The following is an 18,177-nucleotide window of genomic DNA, read 5'->3' as shown; positions in this document are numbered from 1 at the left end:
TTAAAACCCCACAAAATCAAATGTGGAATGGATGTGGAAAACAGAAACTCTCACTCATTGCTTGTGGGAATGTAAAATGGTATACCCACACTGAAAGATAGTTTAGTAGTTCCCTATAACACTAAACACATTCTTACTATATGACCTAGCAATTGTTCCTTGATATTTACCCAAATTAACTGAAAACTTATGTCAACACAAAAACCCTCACACATAAGCTATATAGCATTTTATTTATAATTGCCAAAACTTGAAAGTAACAATGATGTCCTGCAATAGGTGAATGCATAAATATTAATCAATTATGGTATTGATTAAGAAGCATTACTAAGAAGCATTACTCAGCAATAGAAAGAAATAAACTCTCTAGGACTAAAAAGACATGGAGGAAACTTTTAAAGACAAACTACTAAATGAAATAAGTCAACCTGAAAATGTTATAGACTGTAAGATCTCAACTATATAATATTGTGGAAAAGTAAAAATGTGAATCTAGTAAAAAGATCAGTGATTATCAGACGTTCAGTTGGAGGTAGGGAAGGATTGGAGGGGCACCGGGGATTTTTATAGCAGTGAAACTATTCTGTATCATAATGAAATGGTGATACATTATACATTTTTTAAAAATCCATAGAAAATACAATACAAAGAATGATCCCTTGTGTAAGTTATGGGTTTTATGTATTAATGATGTTCAATATTAGTGAATCAGTTTTAAAAATTGTATCACACTAATGCAAGATGCCAATAATGGGGTAAAGTGAGGGTTGGGATATAGGAGAGTGTAGGTACTTTCTGATTATTTCTTATTTTCTGTAAGCCTAAATTGTTTTAACAAAACAAGGTTTAAAAATTTTAAAAGTCAATCCATCATTCAATTATAAAATGGGCAAAAGACACAGATGGTGAATAAGCGCATGTAAAAATGTTCATTATCATTTCACTAATGATAATCAGGGAACCACAAATTAGGAACATGATGAAATGTTCCCACATATCTATCAAAACAGCTAAAATTTAAAAAATAGTGACAATACCAAATGCTGGTAAAGATGCAAAGAACCTGATTTTCTCATGTATTGCTAGCAGAAGTATAAAATACTACAGTCACTTGGGGAAAGACCTTGTCAGTTTCTGAACAAACTATCCACACTACTACCATAAGACCCTGAATTGCACCCAGAGAAATGAAAACATATGTTCACCCAAATACTTGTAAATTAATGTTCATGGATGTTTTGTTCATAATGACCAAAATATGGAAACAACTATAATGTCCTTCAACAAGTGAATGGGCAAGCAAACTGTAGTACAGATGATCTGGTGACAAACTGCTGTGGTACTACAATAAAAAGGAGCAAATTACTGATACATGCAACAACTTAGATGGATCTCAGGGGCATTATGTTGAATGAAAAACAGCTGATCTCAAAATGTCACATACTGTACAATTCCATTTAAATGAGACTCTCAAAATGACCAGATTTGTGGAAATAGAAAACAGATTAGTGATTTCTAGGGGTCAGGGATGATAGAAGAGAGTAGAATGAGCGAGGATGAGAGTGACTATAACTGGGTGGCTGAGGCAGATCTTTGATAGAGTATCTCAACATTCTCATTGAGGTGCTGGCTGCCTGAATCTACACCTGTGACAAATGACACAGAACTATATGCACATAATGAACCAATGTCAATCTTCTGGCTTTGATATTGTACTATTTGTATGTATTTATATAAGTTGTAACAACTGGAAGAAGCTGAGTGAAGAGTACAGCATCTCTATGTATTAACTTTGTGATTTTCTGTGTCTCTACAATTATTTAAAAATAAAAAGCTAAAAAGTGTTAATGTTTAAAATTAAGCACATGATATATTTGCTTATCAGCTGGGAACAGTTAAAGAGAAAATTGGTAAATAGTAAATAGGTCAGTCTAAAGTAGGGACTTTTTTAAATGGGTGTAATACATGAAAAAGGGCATAAGAGATATTTGTCTGTCAGTGGAAAGATCTAAAATATCAGAGTCCCAGACAGGAAGAGACAAGAAACGACGAGAAGCAAACTTTGAGAAGACAACAGGTGATAATTTTGAGAGACACCAAATTACAGATTCAAGAAGTTCTGTGAAACCCAAAGAGAATAAGTACAAAGAAAACAATACTTGCATCATGGTAAAACTGCCTAAAACAAAGACAAGAATCAAGTACTACAAATAGCCCTGGGGGGAGAAGAGGAGTCATATTGTCACAATATCTTTAACAAAGCAACATTAAAACTACAACTAAAATCTCAACATAAATCATGGGAAGAAGAACTTAGTGGAATTATACAAAGTCCCAAAAGAAAACAGCTGCCACCCTAGAATTCTATACCCAGCAAAAATGTCATCTAAAAGTTAAGACAAAATACATTTTCAGAATAACAAAAACTGAGATAATTCATCATATCAGATTCATACTACAAAAAAACTGTTAAGAGAATTTTACAGACAAGAAAAAGATGACAGATGAAAATAAGGAAATGCAAAAATAAAAAAAAATAGAATATTTTGGGACAATGAATCCAAGAAGAGGCAAGAAAGTAGAAAACAGCCATCATGGAAGGAGTGGGCCTAATAAAAAAGAGATAGTAAGATGGTAGACAACATTTAAATGTATCAGCGATTGCCTTATGTGTAAATAAAATAGATAGCAACCATTACAATGCACTTAAAAACAAATTTTAAAAAGAGAAGCAATCATATGCTGCTTACATGTTACACAGCTTAAATATAAGAGATCAGGGATGGTTAAAATAGAAAGCTGGAGAAAATATAACACACAAACACCAATCAATAGAAAACAGACATAATCATGGCTGTGTCCAACAAGGTAGACTGCAGGACAAGAAGCCCTACTAGTGATCAGTGGGGCATTTCCTAGTGACAAATGATTATTTACCAAAAAGACATGGCAATTCTAAATCTGCATGCATCAAATCATTGATAATATGCTAAAATAAAATACAATCGATATAAAATTAGAAATAGACATATCTACAATCATAGTGTGAGGTTTTTTTTGGATTTTATTTATTTTATTTATTTATTTTTTAATAATCATTTTTTTATTATGATGTTGTGGGGTACAGTTAAGGTTTTTTTTTTTTTAAGCATTTTAGTTAAAGAGAAACAGCCTTTTCCAAAGGCAACAAAGTGAACTGAAGGTCAGAAAGAAACTGGGTGTGGTCTATTCCCAAGCTCTTGCTCCAAAACCCAGAATGAGGAAAGATGGCCTTCCTGAGAATTTTGGGGAAAATTGGTGCAGCAGAGGGAGTCCTTTGGTGGGGCCGACAGAGCTGCCAGCCCACCTGTGGTCCCTGGATAGGCTTGAGTGGGCTTTAAGGCAATTTCCGGATGCCTATGTGCTGACATGATTAACATTAATATTCCTGGAGGGTAGTAAACTAAGGAATGATGTGGTTAGTCAGGAGAGTGGCTTACTCAGTTGGGGATTCTGACTCACAATCAGGAAATAGTCTTTATTGGGTGCAACCATGATTTCATTTTGCTTGGAGTGAATTTGAAGGAAGTTGAGGTGGTTCTGGGGTCAATTTTGTGCACAAAGCTCCAGGCCTTCAAGATGAAGCTGTACTTGAGGTTGGCGCTCTGTGTAGTGGTGGGATTATCCCTGGTGCTCTGGATGGGAATGAATGCCTTCTGTGTTCACCATGATAATTTCCTACGCTCCCTTCTGGCTCGAAGTCACTTCAATGTCTCCCCACCTCTGCCATTTCGCATGATCCAGTAGCTAGCAGAGCCAACACTCCCATAGTGCGATTTTAACACACCTCTCTCAATAACCAACTTGCATTGTTATTGTTATTAAAGGATAAGAATTGATTTTGTGTTCTTATTGGCTTTTTATGATGTATTTGGAACTGACTTCATGGATTTTGTGTATTTTCCCACTGGAATGTTACCTTTTTGTTCACTGGCATATAAGCCTTCTCTTTATTGTAATACTTACTTTATAATAAATGCTGTAATAGTTCTTGCAGTATTGGTCTTTGCATTTTATTTAAGACTTTTTTAATTGCTATAAAATGCATCTTCTCATCAAGCTATGTGCTATTTCCTCCATTGTTTTCATTCTCCAACCCTAAAAAAGTGTGTTTCTATAGATTTATTTTTCCCTAGACATGATATTCTAGTGAATCTTCATATTGACACTATGGGTTCAAAAAATGTACTTCATCTAAATAGCATCCTTTCAAAGTGCGCTGAAATTGTATGTGCAAATGTTATGGGTGATCCTTCTTTTTACCCAGAATTATTTTCCTTCAAATTTTTAATTATTTGGCAAATATTCCCTGGGCTTCTGTTAAGTGCCAGGCACTATTTCAGGATCTGGGGATAAAGCAGTGATGTGAACAGACCCTCCCTCCACGTACTTACTGATGGGAAGATGGAAGAAGTAAACAAATAAATACTGGGGCAGGGGCTGATACATGCAGTGGAGAAAAATAAAGCAGAACAGGAGGGCTAAGAAAGACATTGGGGTCAGACATTGGGGATCCACTGGTAGACTCTTTATCACCCTTCAAAATGTCCTGACCATCATCTCTACTACCTCTAAACCTTATCAGTCCTTCTCTGTTACAATGATTTGCTTATGCTCCTGATTATCCTGTGAACTGCCTGAATTAGAATAAAATTTTATGTACTATCACACCTTCTATGACTTCCTCAGTCACATGTTAGTTATTCAGTAGATGGCATTAACTTGAATCAACAAAAAACGAAAAGGAGGAAAGGCCTTTCTCAAAGATTCACTGTTAAATAAAAAGCAATGGATGTTATCAATATGTGGCCCATACAAAGTCTATCCAGCCCAGATTGCTTTAACAATTAAGAAATGGCACAGTAGCTCAGCCTATAATCCCGTGCCTTGGGAGGCTGAGGTGAGTGGATTGCCTGAGCCCGCGGGTTCAAGACCCGCCTGGGCAACTTGGCGAGACCTCATCTCTACAATAAATCAAAAAAATAGCTGGGTGTGGTAGTGTGCGCCTGTAGTTCCAGCTACTTGGAAGCCTGAAGCAGAAGGATCGCCAGAGTCCAGCAGGTCGAGGCTGCAGTGGCCAGGAGCATGCCACTGCCCTCCAGTCTGGGCGACAGAGTGAGACTCCAACTCAAAAAAAAAAAGAAACGTCCAGATACTGAAGAATGTCTGGCTGAGCTTGTTTCTCTCTCAATCCAGGGTATACAAAATAATCTTGAAGTTGCTGTGAAATGTTTCTGATGCCTGGCTCTGTCCCCTGAGGTTCTGGCAAAATTAATCAGGAGCAAGGCCTGCGCATCAGTATTTTTTAAAAGCTCACCAGGTACCTCTAATGTGCAGTCAGGTTGAACACCAGGGGGTGGTACCATGATCATGGCGTTCTGACTTCTCTCACACAAAACCTCAGACCCAGGCACAGCATACTGCCACAGCCAAATCAGAGTTATGACAATTCCCACATTCTCGCTGCAACGCCCACACTTTCTTCCCCACTGGAAAATGCATATTTGTGCACAAGAGAACCAGCGTGCTATTTGGCCAGTTCAGTATCTTACTGAGGAGTTGCCACTGTTTGCTTGCAATACACCTCTCACAAATGATGCGCCTTACTCTCTGCTGAGAACAACTGATGCAGGCAGCAAAGCCGGTTATTTTTATTTTTAATTCGGTTCACTCATCACACATTCCTCATCACATAGCACACTTAGCATGCCACAAATGGCAGCAGAATCCACCAGGCAGGGGTATTCTGGCTTTTTCTAAGCTGAGATGATGGAGTCTTTCTCCAGCCTTCTTCGAGGAGACAATATAAGTACCACCTGGCCTGTGACCATCACAGCAGCTGACCAAATGGCTCTGGCATCCCCTAGGCCCTACCCCAGGCCCAAGCAGGGCTCAGAGACTCTTATGGTGCCCTACACAGCAAATGCTGCTGAACTTACGAAGAACGGAATGAGGCCGGCCGCCTTGTCTTGCTCCAGGGCCTCCTGCAGGGTGGAAGCAGGCATGGCAAAGTTGCCATCAGACGGGATGGCTTTCAGTTTCACTCCACCAATTAATCCAGCTCTTTCCACTGCGGAGTGTGCCTGGAAAGAAGGCAACAGAGGTAAGTTTGTGTGGTGTGTGCATGCAGTCGTGACAAGCCTGTGGATCTGCAGAGAACAGCCAGCACTTCAAACACAGGCTTCTGTCACAATGTGGGCAGAGCTGCTCTTGTCTCTTTCTCCCTATACATTCACGAAGATGCTCTTTTCCCCAGAATTGTTTCTGTTCTGGTGGAATCTTGCTTTTAAGTTTAATGGATCAGGCACGAGTAAGGGTAGAGTCCTGGGTCAATATTGGTGACGTGTTTCATTCATTCATTTGAATTCAAGAGCAAGAGAAATTATACCCCGGGGGGTAGACCTAGATAGCCCAAGCTCAAATTTGGCTTCTCACTGTGGGGCCTTGGGCAGCTTGGTGACCAAGCTCAGCAAATCATGTCTGGGAAATAAAAAACTAACAACAAGTTACCGCTGGCAGACCCATCCTCCCTCAGTGACTCTCAAGAAGGACAACTCTCATTAAAGCCACCGCCTTCTGCCCGCAGCCTTCACCATCACTGTCTCTTGCTTGACCTGGCCAAGGGGCCTGAGGTCACAAAACTTATAATAGCAGAACTGGAACAGGAGCCCAGATCTTGGATGCCCACATCCAACCAGTCCATAGTGCCACTTTTGAAGCAGGCCAGATCATCCCAACATGAGCCGCTGCTGGTCATGGTGATTGCCAGCACGTTTATTTTCTTTTCATCTTGTGCTATCCTGTTCCAATCTGGGAATCTACCCCTCCCTTTAGCTCAGGTCTCTATCTTAGTGATACCTGAGGAACTATTATTAGATTGGAAAGAATGCTGTATGTGTTTGTTGTGTTTAGAGTTGACATAAAATGAAACATCTAGATCTGAAAGTTTTGGCAGGACTTGGGGCTGACACCCCCCTACACACTCACCTGATTGGATGAGTAGGCTGCCACCTTCTCCATGATGCTGGCCTGCATCAGCTCTGGGGAGGCTGCCTGCAGCCAACAGGTCACTCTGGTTCAAGCAGCCAGCAGTGCCACAAGGGTAGCTTCACTGGCACTTCCCTAAATCCAAGAGAAAGGTCCAAATGAAATTCAAAGCATAGCAAAGGAATCTGTATCTAAATTGTTGGGATACGTTATTTTATGTTCATTGTTTTTCTTAAAATATGCTTCTGAAATGGCAAACAAGAGAAAACTAATACCTGTGAATACCTGATACGGTCACTTCATCTCTCAGTACTAGTTTGACATTGCTGGGTCTACCTGCTATAAGAGTAATGGCTAACGTTTCTGAGCATTTGTGCACATCAGGTATTGTGAGAGCTGCTTTCCAGGTGTCTTCCTGTGGACTTCTCGTGGTCGGGTCCAGGAGAACTATTCCCAGCTTCATCAGAGGAGGAGAATGGCCTGGGGCCCTGGCATCCAAGCCCAGCTCTGTGTTCAGATCCACTTGGAGTGATTTGTATTTGTTTATAAAATGGGGGTGCATTTTCCTTGACATGCCTTGTAGGATTTCTTGTAATCCCTAATGTTATTGACTGAATGGTGTTCAAATTCATATGTTGAATCCTTAACCTTCGAGAACTTCAGAATGTGATTGTATTTGGAGACAGGGTCTTTAAAGAGGTGCTTGAGGTAAAGTGAGGATACATGGCTGGGCCCTAATCCATTCTGACTGGTATCCTGATAAGAAAAGGGATCTGAAACACCCAACGTGTGCACTCATGGAGGGAAGACTGTGTCAGGACTCAAGGAGACGGTGGCCATCTGAAGACAAAGAGAATGGTCTCAGGCAACACCAACCCTGCCCGCACCCCTATCTCGGAATTCTGGCCTATAGAACTGTGGGAAAATAAATTTCAGCTGCTTAATCCACCCCACCTCTTGTATTTGTTCTGGTAGCCCTACCAAATGAATGCCTACAACTTACTTAAGCAAAGTAGCAAAGAGCTGCTCCAATTTGCCCAAATCAGCAGCTAGGGAGAGGCACCATTAGAAGCACACTTATACCAGCTTTCTCCAAGGCATTGTGGGCCAAGGAAGGGTAGGTGCTGTGGGCATCTTTCTTCTTATGGAAATCCCAGGAGACAGCCACCCACTGACCAGCATTAACATTAGAAAGGACAAATAAAAGAAGGCAGCTTCTTGTTGACTATAAAAGAGGTTTACAAGACTACAGAGTTTTACAAAGTAGTATGTAAGTTAATTAAGTAGAAATGCTCAGCTCTCTCTATAAAATTTTATCTTCTCTTCATTGATCCAGATTTCTCACTTTGATTTTACCTTTCCACTACTTCTATTTGTTTTTTAGAGCTAGCTCAAATCCTTTGGGGAGATAGTTAACATCAAAAGATAATTACATTTATTCATGTTTCCGTGGTACCAGTGCATGAGTTCAGATATATAGATACACAGTCCTCTTAATATAGCATCTAAAAATGGGAAACTCCTTTCCTCCAGGCTGTATTGTTATGAGCCGGCAGGCATGGTGGCTTTTGCCTGTAACCCCAGATACTGGGGAAACTAAGGCCAGAGGATCACCAGAGGCCAGGAGTTTGAGACAAGCCTAAGCAACATAGCAAGACCCCATCTCTAGTTAAGGGGTGAAAAAGTGCAAATTTAAAAAATAACTTCCCACCTACAACCATGATTAAAATCAAAGCCACTGATGAGGCCAAATATGAAGACAATGTGGAGCAAGTAAAATGTCTACATGTTGCTTGGTCAAGTATAAAATGGCATCGCCACTTCAGAAAAAAAAGAAAGAAAGAAATTTGGCTGGCAGAGTTAAGTCAGCCATCCCAAATTCAATCCCCCAAGGGCAGGCACTGCATTTTACATGTTTCCCACACACCCCAACCCTGTTCCTGTATGGTGTATTTTCTTCTGTACTCCCGAACCCCACACGCATTTTGTGTATCATGGGTACATCCATTCTCACTGGAAATGTGGCAGGAAACACCTACTGGAAGGCATAACTCCATTCTTATTCATAGCACTCAGGTGAGACTGCAGCTTCCCCATCTAAACTTCATCCTCTCTTTGAAGCCTTGGATCACAAATGTTCATCCTCTGAACCATGTTCCAATGAAATGCTTTGAATCACCATGCCAATTCATTGAGGGTTTTTCTTTGGGCGCTGTCCATATCCTAAGAGAAAATTCCCTTCCTTAAGTGAACAGAAAGTAATTCTTAAAAAGTCCAAGAAACTAAATTGTCAGTAGGGTGTCCAGAATGCCACAGCTCCGAGACAGTCCCCAACATTTTTGGCATCAGGAATCGGTTTCAAGGAAGACAATTTTTCCACAGACGGTGTGGCTGGGAGGATGAGGATCATCAGGCATTAAATTCTCATAAGGGGCCAGGCTTGGTGGCTCAGTCTGTCATCTCAGCACTTGGGGAGGTCGAGGCGAGTTAATTAGCTGAGCCCATGGGTTCAAGACCCACCTGGACAACTTGGTGAGACCGTGTGTCTACAATAAAAAAAAAAACAAGAATAAAAATAATTTGGGCAGCTGTGGTAGTGCATGTCCAGAGTTCCAGCCATTTGGAAAGCTGAGGCAGAAGGATCGCTGGAGCCCAGCAGGTCAACACCAGGGTGCCCATGAATGTGCCACTGCACTCCAGCCTGGGCAACAGAGACTCTGACTAAAAAAAAAATTCTCATAAGAAATGTACAACCTAGATCCCTTGCATGTACAGTTCACAGTGGGGTTCTCGCCCCATAAGACTCTAATGCCGCTGCTGACATGACAGAACATGGAGCTCTGCTCTCCTGCCACTTACTTGCTGTGCTACCCAGGTCCTAACGGGTCACAGACGGGTACCGTCTGCGGCCAAAGGACTGGGGATCCCTACTCTGGTACACTTGAGTATGAAGTCAAGTGGTCCTTTCTGCCTTTTGTTGACTGTGGGTCTTCACTGAAGGAGAAGCGGGGAGGATGGTGTTGTGATAGAGAGCAGGAACGGTGGCTTTGTGTGAGTCACAGGCAGCAGACAGAGGTTGCCATAGCAAGGCCACTCCAGAGGCAGAAGGGGAGGCTGGTGAGATCTGATGCCCTGGGCTGCTGATGCATGTGCAGAAGTGTCCTTTCATCTTTCTTCAGGTATCATTCACATGCAGCGAGAAGCTGATTTTCCTTCTGCAAGAGCATTTAAACCCAATTAAGAGGCCATTTTCACAGCCCATGTTTGTCCAGCCTCACAATGATGATTGCCATTTGACTCAGACACTCGTCCTGCACTGACGCCCTGCAGCTGTGATTACAGCTCTGAGGAGATCAATAAGGCAGGCTGGCTCACGGGCTGTCACCAGGCTCGGGTGCCCTTTGGGGCCTCCCCAATAACAGACAATCAGCCTTGTCATCTGGGAAGGGCGAGCTTCCGGCTGACTCCATGCAGACCCTTGTGCTTACTTTCACCCGGAAAAGGGCTCAAAGGGAGATTGTATTGAAGCCTGGGCTGAAATGCCAGATTTCTAACCAAATGCTAGGATTTCCATTGTCTCTCAAAATGGGGTTGTCATTATTGGAAAGAAAATTAACCTGTGTAGCATGCATATCTCTGGACACTAACCCAAACAAATGGTCAGAAATGAGCTGGTATAATACTCTGGTCGTGTGCTCTAGTTCCCTTTAGTGCTAGGCTCCTCTCTAATTAGCTTTTGCCCTTGAGCTCACCACTATCCTACCTTTCTGGGCCTCAATTTCTTCATTCATCAGAAAGATTGTTAATGATGCAGTTATGTTCTCACTCATAAGCGGACCTTGAACAATTATCATAATACTATAAGAAAGGGATTGGGATTGGCAGTAGGGGAAAACTGCCAGGGAGGGGGTAGGATTGATAGTTGAGGGAAACTGCCAGGGAAGGGAGGGGCCCACCTCATCAACAAGGGTACCTGCATAATGAACATTTGTATACCTAACCCTGAATGGTACTCTACATCCTTCAAATTTAAAAAAATAAAAAATTTTAAAATGCAGTTAATCCTCATAACTATTTTGAGGATGAACATGATAACAAAAGCACAAGAGATAGGCTGAAACATAGCCAAGTTCATAGTAGGTATTCAATAAAAAATAGTTATTATTAGAATACACATACCTTAGATTACAAAATATTCATAAGATTCTCTGGGAAATACCAGATTAGAGTCATCACCAGTTTGGACTGCTGAAAGAAACTGAATATGAAATTGTTCTCATTGTAAGATCCAGTGGCCTAGAAATGCTCCATTTTTTGTTCCATTTAGATCTAGAGTAGAGCATGGGTGCTGAATATAGATACAGCCAGGAGGGCCCCAGGAAGAAGCTGCTCATTTTGGAAGATTGTTATACTTTACCCTAAAGAAATGTTATTTATATAGTGAAAAGTCAGGAGAGATTCAAAGCCCTAGGAGAATCTGACATACCACTGCTGACTGGAAGTTAGAGGGGGCCATGTGGAAAGAATGCAGAAGCCTCTAGGAACTAAGTGTAGGCCCTGCTGATACACAGAAAGAAAGTGGGGGCTCAGTTCTCAAACTGCACTGAGCTGAATTCTGCTAACAAGGAGAGTGAGCTTCAAGGCAGATTTCCTCCCAGTGAGAACTCAGACTGGCCAGTATCATGACTTCAGTTCATGATTTCCTCAGCTGAGAAGACAGTCAACCCATGCCAGATTTCTGACCTCCAGAACTGTGAGCTAATAACTGGGTATTATGTATGTCAAAGAAAGTGAAAAATTGGATATAACATAAATATCTTAGGTATATCATTTACATAAATTGACACATCATAGAAGATCAGTACTAATAATTTTCTTAAAGAATGTTTAAACAATGGGGAATAAAATTTTTCACAATAAAATGGTAAAGTACTAGGCAGGAAATCTGTATGTATGGCATCATCTCAATGTTGTTTATATACACGTATATTCACATGCAGATGTTGAAGTTACACTGGGGGGAGGATACCCAAAATAGTTCCTGTGTTTTTCCATTTTTATAATGTCCAGTTTCCATAAGTATAAAGGGGAAAATAATTTTTTACAGTGGAATGATAGAAACAAGATTGTCATTGGAGGCAATAAATCAATAGTGTAGAAATTGAAACAATGCAGAGAAAACTATGAGAAATTCCCCCAAAATATAGAGGAGACAATGAAAAATATCCAAAGAAAGTGGGAAATTATGAAAGAGGCATCCAATCTGTGGAATACTGCAGCACCTGAAAAACAGTAGAAGTGGTGCAGAATAACTAAGACACAGTAGAAAAAACTCTCCCATGATGAAGACAGAGCTGACCTTGGATTGGTGGGTTTCACCAAATGCTTGAGGGCCAAAATGAAGGGAACAGATGGGAAAGTGGAACCAGGCAAAATGCATGGAACTCTAAGAAAGTCAGTCTGCCTCTAGCACCCAGGTCTGTTGTGAAGAATCGGAGCCAGGAATGGAGCCGAACAGAACTCAAGACCACAGCCCCTGTGGGTCACATCGCTATTTTGGCTCCCTGACCACTGTGTCCTTTGCCCTGTGGACACTCAGGCTATGCACTTGGCAGATAAGGATAGCAATGGCATTCCCTGGACAATCGGGACTGATGTTTAGAGACTAGAATGTCACAAAACACAGTGGATTGGGTATTGCCTGGGGACAGTATGTGGCAGCCCTTGCCTGAGCTGGAGGAATACTTGTGACAGTCTATCTTTGCTGTGATCTTGGTCAAGAAGGCTTGTTGCATACCCTCAGTCTTGGAAAGCTGAAGCATGTTGCTTTTGCTAGATCATTGCTGCTGCCATGTTGAAAACTTCAGTTCACAGCTATATAGAAGCTTTGCTTATAGCATAGCTAACGTCTTGTTTTCATCAGCTCCCCACTCAGAATCACTAATGTCTGATAGAGGGTGAGATAACCAGAGAATGTGAGGAGCACACGGAACCTGTGAGTCACAGAGAAGGCAGCCATCAATCACAGCGTGTAGCCTGTTCAGGGATCTTGAAGTCAGATAACCATCATCAAGATGAATTAGAGTTCTTATTCCTGGGTCCACCCAGGACCTGTTGAATTTGCATTAAATTAAAAGTCTAGGGATCGGCATTGTCCCACGTTCTCTCTGTGGCTTGGATGCACACTGGATGTGATAGGTAGAATAATGCACCACACCCCCAAAGATTCCAGGACTTGATCCCTAGAACCTGTGATTGCTGACTTTACAGGGAAAAAGTGTCTTTGCTGATGTGCTTAAGAACCTGGGGGGGTAGTGGAAGGAGTTTGTCTCAGATTATCTGGGTGGGACCAATCCAATCCCATGGATCCTAAGAAATGGAGACCCAGCCGGACTCAGTGGCTCAGCCTGTAATCCCAGGGAGGCTGAGGTGAGTGGATTGCCTGTGCCCATGGGTTTGAGACCCACCTGGGCAACTTGGCGAGACCTCATCTCTACAATAAAATCAAAAATTAGCCGGGCATGGTAGTGCACACCTGTAGTTCCAGCTACTTGGAAGGCTGAGGTGGAGAATTGCCAGAGTCCAGCGGGTTGAGGCTGCGGTGGCTGGGAGTATGCTACTGCACTCCAGTCTGGGTGACAGAGTGAGACCCCAACTCAAAAAAAAAAAAAGAAAGAAAGAAATGGAGGCCCACATTCTCATCTGTGGTCAGAATGAGATGGAACCATGAAAGAAAAGTCAGAGAGATGAAACACAGCTGGCTTTAAAGACGGACATGGTCCAAAGAATTCCCAAAGCCTCTAGATGCTGGAAGAGGCAAGAAAACGGATTCTCTCCTGGAGCCTCCACGGTGTCATCTTTGGTTTTAGCCCAATAAGACCCAGGTCAGACATCTGACCTACTGAACTGCATGGTAATAAAGTTGTGTTGTTTAAAGTCACTGAAAATTTTCACAGCAGCAATAGAAAACGATTAGAGGAAAGTTGAGAACCTCTTGTCTTGTGTTGTCTTTGTACTGGAAGTTGGGAGACTTGTGTCCTAGTTTAGTTTGGCTATCCCAGCCATGTGATCTTACACAAAGGCGTTCTCCAATCTGTGCCTCAGTATTCTCACTGGCTGAACAGGGCCTTAAACAATTCTCAGAATCTTACAGAAGACAATATCTGAGAAGGAACTTCCTTTCTTCCAAAGTTAAAATGCTTTCCCAAGGAGTCCCAGTAAGATGGCATAGGTAAACTTGTGAGATTCTCTGAACGTGAGTTCCCATAAACACTCTTACTTTCCTTCCCCCATCCCTCAGCCCACCACCAGCAGTGCTGGTCCAAGGCCCAGAGACTTTTGGTCCCACACAGGGCCAGATATTGTGGCCCCCTGCTGTGGCTGTTCCACCATATGTGACTCTCACCTGCATGAAAGTCTTGGGTCTCAGATCCCTCCCTGGCTACATCGTCTCATACCCAGCACCCAGCACCAAGCCGCCGGTCACTCAGGGAGGCTCTGGGTGCCTGCCCCTCAGAGACACTGGTCCCATTCCTGGCTGAAGTACCCTGTGGGGGGCCCAGGGCCACTCTCACCCCTCACCGCCTGCCCATTGGAGCTTTGGAGCTCTGGAGCTCTGGGCCTACCCTGGCTGAGGCACTCAGCATGTGACCCCAAGCTTGGGGACCCAGACAAGTGGAGAGAAACAGATTTATGAAAGAGATTCTGCCTCTGCCATTCTCCAGGCAGATATTTCCATTGCCCCACCCACCTATCAACAACCCCCACCTCGGTTCTTAAGGTAACATTGCTAAACAGGAGACAAAGCCCCACCCCTATGCTGAATCAGACAAAAGCAACTCCCAGGCAGCCAAACCCAAACTGTGAGTAAATCTATCTGCCTGCAATGAAAAACAAAGGGGAGAGGCGGAGATCAGAGCTGAAGTGACTTTAGTCTGATCCCTTATTTTGACTTATGATTTTATCATTTTGACTGTTTGTTTTGATCACCTTTGTTGTTTGCCTTCTGACTTACACTGTCTCATGATTTTATTGGTCTGTCTCTGTGTAGCTATCACTATTCTTTAGGAAATCTTTCTTATGTGTCTTTCTTCACTTCTCTCCAGCCTTGTGTCTCTTTCTCACCTGATAGTTGGTATATATGTCTGCTTTCCCTCTAGCTCTTCTCTCTTTCTAACTTCCTACTGACCCCCCTTCCTCTTTATTTTCCTCTTTTATACCCCCTTTTTAATCTAGGGACCAATCCCACATACTACTGCATGGACAGATTGTAAGACAGAGGGAAATGGGTTCCAGTGTGCTTATACACCTGTTAGTGGATGTTAGAGAACCACAGGTCCCCCTCAACTAAACCTCAAAACTGCAAAAAGTATAGTGCGCAGCCCACACTCCAACCTCAAAAGTGAACAAAGCCAGAAGACCCTCATAAGGAAGAACAGGATATTGCAGAAGTAAAACAAATGAAACCCCACCTTCTCTCAAAAACAGAATTAAAGATGGGAGGGAAAAGAAAAGAGAGAGAAAAATCTACACAAATGAAGAAAAACCAAAAGAAGAGTATGGGTCTCTCCCAGACCCCTGGGAGGGCAGACACTGAGAAAACTAACTGGAATGCAAACAATGAAGAGCCCCCAGAATGAAGGGTCTCAACCTATAAACCTAGATATCAAGAAATTAATGGAGAGCTTAAAAAGAATTGAGGAGACACAAGGAGAAAATAGGAAGGAGCTGATATCTGAGATAACAGTAATAAAGAATACTGTGAATGAAATAAATAAAAAACTAATAAGCATGGAAAGCAGAATTACCCAAGCAGAAGAAAGAATCTCAGAGCTTGAGGACCAAAATATAGAACTAACTCAAACTCTTAAAAACACAGAAAATAAGCTCAAAAAGACAGAACAAAACCTTCAAGAGATGAGCAATTACCTCAAGAGACCGAACCTAAGAGTAATTGGCCTACCTGAGGCAGAAAGAGAGACAGAGACCACACTGGAACAAACTTTCCATGAGATCATTCAAAAAAACATCCCTTATCAAAACAATGATGCAAAAATTCAAACACGAGATTCAGAGAACCCCTGCAAGACAACAATGAGAAGACCAACTCCTAGACACATAATAATTTGCCTAAACAAAGTAGGCATAAAAGAAAATATCCTAAAGGTAGCAAGAGAAAAAGGCCAGATCACCTACCATGGAAGACCAATCAGAATAGCAGCAGCTTTATCTTCAGAAACACTGCAGACTAGGAGAGCTTGGAGCTCTATCTTCAAAGTCCTAAAAGATAAATAATTTCAACCAAGAATAACCTACCCGGCCAAGCTAAGCTTCATCAGTGAGGGAGAATTAAAATCTTTCCCAGATATCCAATCCCTAAAAACTTATGCAGCCACCAAGCCACCTCTCCGTGAAACACTTAAAAGTATTAAACACAGAAGAAAAGGAAAAAAGAACAATGTTCTTCACAAGAGTACAGGAAAAAGAATAAAATATACATGAACCAACCCCAAAACCAAAAGAAAGACAAGAAAAACCAAGTGGAAGAACAACAACTCTATAAGAACTCTATGATAGGGACAAACTCTCACATTTCAGTAATTAGTCTGAATGTGAATGGACTAAATGCACCACTGAAAAGATACAGAATGACATAATAGATAAAATATCACCAGGCAACAATATACTGCCTTCAAGAGACCCATCTCACTAGAAAGGACATACACAGACTCAAAGAAAGAGGAAGGAAAACAAATTTTCAGGTGAATGGAACACAAAAGAAAGGAGGAGTCGCGATCCCAATTTCAGACAAAATACCATTTAAGCTATCAAAAATTAAAAAAGATATAGAGAGCCACTACATAATGATAAAAGGTTCACTCCATCAACAAGAAATATCTATCCTAAACATATATGCACCCAACATAGGTGCACCAACTTTCATAAAGCAACTTTTAGGAAAACTAAAGAAAGATATTGACTCTAGCACCATCATAACTGGGGGCTTAATGCACCACTCACAACCGTAGACAGATCATCAGGACAAAAAATCAGCAAGGAGATCCGGAACCTCAATGTGACTCTGGACCAAATGGACTCAATTGATACCTACAGAACACTCCATTCAAAGACCACAGAATACACATTCTACTCATCACCTCATGGAACGTATTCTAAGATCTACCACATAATTGGCCATAAATCAAGCATAAGCAAATTTAAAAGGACCGAAATTCTACCATGCACCTTCTTGGACCACAGTGGAATAAAAATAAACGTTAACACCAACAAGGTCCCCCCAAAACCCAAAAAGACATGGACACTAAACAGCATGATGCTAAACAATTCCTGGGTCAATGATGAAATCAAAACAGAGATCACAAGATACCTGGAAACAAATGAAAATGAAGAAACATCTTACCAAAATCTCTGGGACGCCTTAAAAGCTGTAGTAAGAGGGGAATTTATATCCCAGCAAACACACATGAAGAAAATGGAAGGAATACAAATTAACAGCCTAACAAGCCACCTAAGGAAGCTGGAAAAGCAAGACCACAAAAACCCTAATTTCAGCAGAAGAATCCAGATCACCAAAATAAAAGCCCAAATCCAGGACATAGAAGACAAAAAAATTATACAAAAAAAAAGAAACAAAAAGCTGGTTCTTCAAAAGGATAAACAAGATCAATGGTTCTCTAGCTAGACTGACCAAGAAAAAAAGAGAAAAAACCCAAATAAGCACAATCAGAAACACAAAAGATGAAGTCACATCTGACCCTGAAGAAATACAGAAGATCATTAGAAACTACTACGTACACTTGTATGGAAACAAACTTGAAAACCATAAAGAAATGGAGGACTTTCTGACATCACACAACCTACCTGGGTTGGAACAAGAAGAAACTGAGACCATAAATAGAGCAATAACTATCAAGGAAATCAACTACATAATAAGAAAACTGCCTACAAAAAAAAAAAAAAAAAAAAAGCCCTAGTCCAGCAGAATTCTACAAGACATTTAAGGAGGAGCTGATATCAATCCTACTGAAGGTATTCCAGGCAATTGAAAAACATGGAACTCTCCCCAAATCTTTTTATGAAGCCAACATCATATTGATACCCAAGCCAGGTAAAGATCCAACAAAGAAAGAG

General features: G+C 41.5%; 1 pseudogene; it reads right to left on the bottom strand.

The window, feature by feature from the left end:
* LOC103256679 overlaps positions 1-18,177 on the bottom strand; it is a 43,971-nt pseudogene that overhangs the window by 14,533 nt on the left and 11,261 nt on the right.

Source organism: Carlito syrichta, unplaced genomic scaffold (genome assembly GCF_000164805.1).
Source record: "Carlito syrichta isolate Samal-C Ts95f unplaced genomic scaffold, Tarsius_syrichta-2.0.1 Scaffold291143, whole genome shotgun sequence".
NCBI lineage: Eukaryota > Metazoa > Chordata > Mammalia > Primates > Tarsiidae > Carlito > Carlito syrichta.
Note: the sequence above shows the minus strand (reverse complement) of the source record. Positions and strands in the feature narration are given on the sequence as shown.